This window comes from Bacillus rossius, chromosome 10 (genome assembly GCF_032445375.1).
Source record: "Bacillus rossius redtenbacheri isolate Brsri chromosome 10, Brsri_v3, whole genome shotgun sequence".
NCBI lineage: Eukaryota > Metazoa > Arthropoda > Insecta > Phasmatodea > Bacillidae > Bacillus > Bacillus rossius.
The window spans coordinates 37,408,399-37,416,036 of NC_086337.1; the positions used below are offsets into that span (position 1 = coordinate 37,408,399).

The window sequence follows — 7,638 nt, forward strand, 5'->3', positions numbered from 1 at the left end:
TTTTTTTTTTTTTTTTTAATTATGTGGCCTACAGCTTTCCGCCAACGGCCAAAGAGTCATTATATTCAGTGAATACCTCAATTTCAAATCGTTATCAAATATCAGAATATATATGGTACACCCATGCCTTACCCGGGACTCGAACCCAGGACCCCTCGCACCGATTTCATTTAAAGTAGGGTTTTGAATCACATATTAATGAACGATTCATTGTATAATCAAATATTGTAGAAGAACAATATAGGAAAGTCGCCAAAAAAAATATGGGCGACACGTTGTGCAGCGCATTCTATTGGCATGTTCTGTTCCTACAACGTAAGGACATTTGGGACCATGTTATTATAGCGATTTTTATTTCACGTTTTTTAAAAGTTTTCTTTAGTAGTTGTTTAGTGTGGCTGGAAAAATTTATTCAATGTTTGGTTGCAACAAATACGATATTACTAACTGTTCGTAATTCTAATTTTAGATTTCCGAAGGACGAATCTCTTCAGAATTGGAAGTTTGTTAGGTGTAACCAAGGGTCTCATTAAACGTTTGCACCAAGCCGAATGTTGCACCATTGTCTAGTTTATTTTTTATTGATTTTTATTATTGACAAGTCCGATCAAAATACACACATTTAACACAAAGGGAGGCTCGTGGTAAAATAAAATGGTGCCATATCCCCCAATTCTGAATGTTGTGTGGTGTAACCAAGGGTCTCCTTAAACGTTTGCTCCAAGCCGAATGTTGCACCATAAAATTATGCTTCTTGTTTTCAAATTCGAATCTCAGTTTCGAATCTTACTTATCCTAATTTTTTTTTAATTTTATTTTTAATTTTGATGAACGGTTGACGCCGACCGCCAATGCACCTCTATGTCTCATAGACCGCTATGCCTCATCAACATCTCACAAAGGCGTGTGCACCAAACGCGCTCGTGCGCGCACCAAAGTGTAGAGCGTGCAACGAGGCGAACGCCAGGCAACAAGTGCTACGTTGGCGGAAGGATGTTGCTGGGTATGGCATATCCCTCCGCCGAACTACAACAAATGTAATATATGTATTTTTTTTCCACAGGATTTTATTAGACATTATTTGCATCAATTAATATTTTAATTCCTTCAAAATTATGTTTCACTGTGCGCCTTGTCCCGAACCTGGCCGGTTCAGTTTCCCGCGAAAATCACACGTTTCCGCGGGAGGGCTGGCTGGTGAGGGGGGTCGCGCGCGGTGATAGCGGGAGTACTTTATTTACTCTATGGGAGTATCCTTCTGGAGCTCGGAGAGGCCGGCAGTTTCTGCGCAACACGGAACCAGCAACTTTTGTTTTCACTGACATGTAGTTTCAATAGTCATAATCTTTCTCAATCTTTTCGTACCGTTCTGTGGTCGGCCTCAATTTACCATGTGGTATTTCACTTACATTATTCAGTGCTCCAAGACGAGTGTTCGGCATTATACGTAAGTACTGTGGGGAATCTATGAGAAGTAACGTCGGCGCTTCACGCAACAACCTAGCCGACCGGCTAAGTAGTTTCAGCCCGCACGGGGCAGCCAGTAGGCGACACGTGCCACCATACTAACAAACGAGTCAATATCTGGGACAGGTCTAAGAGTCAGGTAGAGTCGCCGGAGTTACGGGCCTACATGTCATTAGCCCAGTGTAATACGTATTGTGTAATTGTGAAGTGTTTTATTCGTCAGGTTTTTAATATGTCATGTTAGGGTTTGTTTTATAATCACCGCTCGTGTTCAAGTGTATGACCTCACCGCGCAATAAAATTGTGAGCCGCCACAGATGAAGTGGTCGCGCGTGTGACTATTCAATTCAGGACAACCGTTACGGCCAGGACAGGCATCACTATGTATAGGGCTGTGACGTAATAAATTCATCAGTCATCAATCAGTATTTTCGTGTTCTCTTTCAGGCATCCTGAGTGGCCATAACAGCTCGGGGGGCCCTACTGCGTTGACCCGCTACCTCTAGCCACAAGGCCGAACCTACCCTGAGATCCCGAACAAGGTAAATATTTACTTGGGCGGTATTTCCGAAAAAAAATGTTAAAAATCTGAAAATACCTTTATTTTATGCTCTTCAACTTCCTCTTTTCATTAAAATCGGCGGAGATTAGAAATTCCAAATACTTTAGGAGATATCGAATTTTTAAATTTCTTCATATGTAGTTGAGCGGTATTTGCGAAAAAAAATGTTAAAAATCCGAAAATACCTTTATTATATGCTCTTCAAATTCCTCTTTTCATTAATAGCGGCGGAGATTAGAAATTCCAAATACTTTAGGAGATATCGAATTTTTAAATTTCAGCACAAAACCAGCGCATTCCTGTGGCGTGCGTGCACCATTGTTTCTTGTTTACGTACGAGTATCTATTTTTTTATTGGATAATGATGTCACGTGATTGTTCGTGATAGCCCAGAATTCAAATGAACTAATACGTGATTATTTAGTTCAATTATTGTTTAAAACGGTGTTTAATTACCGCCTCCAAATTAGGTGAGTTTTTTACGTTTCTAATTTTAAAGTCTTATTTGTTATTTTGATATTGTTGCGCAAGTAATAAGTAACAAAAAAATTTACGTGAGTTGTTACTGTACATCCTTTGTTACAGGTTTGTTAGGTAAGGTCAGTTACATTATAAATAATTTAAAACTAAAGAATAATTAAAATTAATTCACATTATTTTTAATATCACCTTAGTTTGAAAGTATTTATAATGTAACTGACCTGACCTAATCGACCATTTTAGTTTACTGTTCACCCTCTGTCCGGGTTTGTTTGGTCAGGTCAGTTACATTATAAATATTTTAAAACTAAACAGCCATTAAAATTAATTCACAAAATAATTTTTAATGTCGGCTTAGTTTGAAAGTATTAATAATGTAACTGACCTGACCTAATCAACCATTTTATTAATTACGCATTCACGATTCACGTATTCATGAACACACGGCAAAATAACAAAAATGGCGCCGCTCGAAAGTTCTACAGGTCTTGTATTGCAAAATTAAAAATTTCGATATCTCCTAAAGTATTTGGAATTTCTTATCTCCGCCGCTTTTAATGAAAAGAGGAAGTTGAAGAGCATATGATAAAGGTATTTTCGGATTTTTAACATTTATTTTCGCAAATACCGCTCAACTACATATGATGAAATTTAAAAATTCGATATCTCCTAAAGTATTTGGAATTTATTACTTCCGCCACTTTTAATGAAAAGAGGAAGTTTAAGAGCATAAAATAAAGGTATTTTCGGATTTTTAACATTTTTTTTTTCGGAAATACCGCCCAAGTAAATATTTACCTAACATATAAGTTCATGAACATATCTATTTTTTTTTTCCTGTTTTATACGCATTAATTTAAGGAATTGACTTAGGCTGTTGTTGCACGATGGAATTTCTGTGTTTTTAAGGTGTGTACGATAATTATGGTACAATCCGGTAATTTTTCAAATACGAATCTCAGATTCTAATCTAATTCATCCTCAGTGGAACTAACGACTACCTCTCTTGGTGGTCGAGGCCCATTGACCAATTGTAGAATAGGCAATGGAGCGGGATCGTTGGTATATAGAACTGGCCACCATGGACGGGGGTCTCAAGCATGGGCGTATATAAGGGGGGGGGGGGGGGGGGGTTCAGGGGGTCCAGACCCCCCGCCCCCCTTAGCATACGACATAATTAAAATTAGCAGAATATTGATGACGGATAATATAATCTGTGCCACAAAATATGAGCATGCGTCAAAACAATGAACTACCTATATATGCTAGGTGGACACTGCGCCTTGCACATACCCCCTCTCGACTTCTGCGCACCATTCATACTGCGCCTGCGCCGCACCCGTCTCCCGCGCGACGCGCTTACTGCGCATGCGCACAACAGTCGAGTCTCGCGACCTTGATAGAACCACGCGCCTTCACCAGCCAACATGTTTTTTCAAGCCATATTTTGTGGTTTTTTAAATATCTACTATTGAATAAAAATTTATTATGAAACTGTCATCAAACCAAGTATCACTTTTGGATTTTTTTGAAAAAAAAAGGAGAGAGTGAAATCCCACCTTGAAGAAGTAGACTGACTGCTCGACTGGAAAATCTGTCATCCGAGAAGATTTTTTATAATTTATCAACTTAGAAGATGTTTCAGCTCAAGCGTTAGAGAAGACTATTATAACGCATCTCTTAAGCTATAATTTGGACATGGATAAATTTATTGGGCAAGGGTTTGATGGTGCTGCAGTGATGAGTGGTCGCTTACGAGACGTGAGAACAATTATTGCATAACAATACCCAAAAGCGCAAATCGTACACTGTGTGGCTCACGTTCTGAATTTGGTTCTAGTGCATTCAAGTGAGGTACCTATGATAAGAAACTGTATCGGAACCATAAAAAGTATAGTAAACTTTTTTTCATCAATTTCCACTTAGAGTCAGTCTTATGAAGAAAATTGCGCATCAAAATAACTCATCTCATTCAATGCTTATCGCTCTTTGTGAGACGCGATGGACAGAAAAACATGTGGCTGTTGAGAGATTCGCAGAAATGCTTCTAATAGTACGCACAGCACTTGAAACACTTCAGGATTCTACTAATAGAAATGTCAGCACTGAAGCATACCAACTGCAAACAGCTATGGAAAACAGCCAATTCATCGTGTCATTAGTTGTACTGAGAAAAGTATTTTCATATACAGTAAATCTAAATAAGGCAATGCAAAAGATCAATGCCTATTTGACCAAAATTTGCAGTTATGTAAAAACAATAAAATTACTTTACAAAATATTCGGAATGAAAACGAGATCGCGATCCTTTTTGAGCAGGCAAAAAATTTCAGTTTAAACGACATAAATGTTCCAAGAACGACTGGAAGGCAAACTCAGCGCAGTAATGTTCCAGGAGAAACTGCTGAGATATATTATTGTCGAAATGTATTTTACCCTTTCATTGACCATGTGATTACAAAACTTGATGCACGCTTTAAACCACATGAAAAAACAATAGAAGTGATTCAAATGCTTCTGCCTGAGAAGATCAATAAGGATCCAGGATAAGCGGAAGGCTTAAAAAAATAGCACTATTATTTTTGGGAGAAACTGAGGCAAATAATTTTTCAAGTGAGTATGAAATATGGCAGAATCATTGGGAACATATGGCGAAAAAACCATCCACCACACTAGAAAGTCTAGATAAGTGCGAGAATCAATTTTTTTTACTATAAAAAAGCTGATCACTACTTTGGCCACACTCCCAGTGTCCACAGCAACCCCAAAAATATGTTTTCAACCCTCAAGAGGTTAACAAACTACTTGAGAAACAGCATGGGAGATGAACGACTAACTGGGCTTGCGTTGATGAGAGTTCATCGTGACATAGTTTCTGAACTGAATTCTGATGAAATCATAAATATGTTGGCCACAAGACGTAAAATGCTAAATTTAATACTTTGAAGTTTTCAATTTTTTAACTTTTTACCTCTAATTTATTATTTTATTTTGAAGGTTTTTCTATGTCAAATGTTTTAATTGATTGTAGTATTTTTTTATGTCAAAATGTTTTATGTTGATTGTGCAATACGAAAATAAATAAAATCCGAAGCATCACAAAGATTAAATAAAAATACCTATGTAGTTTAAAAAAAACTATTGATATACAATATTATGTTTATGTTATCTATCTTCTTTGTTACTTTTATTATAATAAAATAAATTCTTTAAGGACATTACTTACAAATTTTATTTTAATGTACTTAAAGTAACTATTGTTTGTATGTAGCTTAGTTGTATGTAGCTGAACTAGTGTGTACCCATTTCATGTTTAAGTAATTGTTAAATGACTATGATTTGAGCGTTTAAATTTTTAGCTTTTACCCGCGGACACCCCCCATGTGAAAGCTATTGCTACGGCCGTGGTCCCAAGAATATGTCATCAATAAAATATGAATGTTCTAAGAAATAAGTAGAGAGTACTATACAGACCACATGTGTGGACCAGAAGAGAATTTAGGGGTAAAATTTAAAACCAAGAGCACCTAATTGTGTGTGTAGGTTATGTCTGGATGGGACAGTAGGACATTCAAACTACAAATGATTAATGTCAACCAGGGTGGTGTCACAACCACAGGCAGGCAGGTCCTGGATGCCAAGTGCGTTGTGAGTAGTCCGGAGGCAGAATAATAAAACTGCAATAGTGCAGGGCTGATGGTCAAAATATAATGTTATTGCTCGCGGCGCTATCACAATTTAGTTCTGTATAATATACTGTCATGCTAACGTACATATCCTCACTACACCATAGCCCATTTCTCCATGAGTAGTGTCTTTAATTAGGGTATGAATATGTTATTGCTGTCACCACCATGCCTGTACATATACATAGCTAATTTGGCAAGACGGTCAGCCATCTCATTACCCTGAATCCCAATTTGACCTGGTATCCATATAAATTGTACTGCAATGTGTAATTTGGACAATTCCATACAAGGGTCTTTGATGAGCCATCCTATGGGTTCCTTAGGTAGGGGGTAGGAATGAGAGAGTGGATTAAACTATACAAGTCAGTAATAATGATGGAGTGTTGTATGTTGTCCGGCGGACATACAGCAAGGCTTGATATACTGCATAGACCTCAACATAGTAAATGGTGGTTATAAGCGGCAGCTGTTATAACCCAGAGGTTTTATTCTATCATAAATGGCTGCCCCAACACCATGGTCCGTTTTAGATGCTTCTGTGTATGTTGTTTTACATGTTGGTCTTAAATTCACCGTCCTATGGAGATCTCGGAAGCTGCTCTTAATTCCCTACGACTGTTATCTCCAACGGTTGATACATTACCTCGTATAAGCAACAATAGCTATATAAACAGTCGTAGGATGAATATGTAACACCTGGTGGTATAAGGATTCTGGTAGTAGCAAGTTCAACTTATCAATGGCTCTCGCGTAGCCGGCAACATGGAAAGTCCATGATTGTACCCAATGTTTCACTAAAATATATTTCCTGTGCAGGGTGAGCAGCGGTAGCTCCAATTCTTTTTGCATACATGGAATCGGTGTCAAAGGGAATGCCCCTAAGATAATGCGCATGCAATGATTCTGTAGAGCCATTCCACCCCAATTCATGCAGTTAGCAATAAAATGTGTTAGGTCACCATCATGGATTTGCTTTAAAAAACTACAGCAGTTACAACCAGTGGAGACAAGAAGTGTGCTAAAAGAATTTTGCCTCAAAATTTTTTTGCCCATGTTATAGCCTTTTGAAGTTGGTCCAAAATCAAAAAAGGTGGAAAAAAGAGTTTTTCAAAATGTTTTTACATGAAATAATTAATTTCTTAAAAAGTAATTCTGGTAATATGTAGACCTATTACTGTTTAAGAATTTTAAAAGAACATTAATATTAGTTTTTGTAAATTAATTGGAAAACATTTTTATAAATTTTAGTTAGTTATTCACATGAACATAGGTAGCAGGTGTTGTGAGCCCCTTACGAGAAATTTAGATGGTTAAGTTGGTTGGGAGAAAAAGAGAGATGAGAGAAAGGGAGGGAGGAGAGAATGACTTTTGACATTGTGTTGTCTTTATCATCTTTGTTCAGTGTCCATGAGAAAGTTATTACCTGTCTAGGCTATAGAA

At 37.4% G+C, this 7,638-nt stretch overlaps 1 long non-coding RNA gene across 1 annotated transcript; it reads left to right on the forward strand.

Moving 5' to 3' along the window:
- Positions 1 to 1,254: 1,254 nt before the first annotated feature.
- On the forward strand, positions 1,255 to 5,625 carry LOC134535972 (uncharacterized). The gene is made up of 2 exons (XR_010075739.1): positions 1,255 to 1,447; positions 1,915 to 5,625. It is a non-coding gene; the product is annotated as an uncharacterized LOC134535972 (long non-coding RNA).
- Positions 5,626 to 7,638: the final 2,013 nt, after the last annotated feature.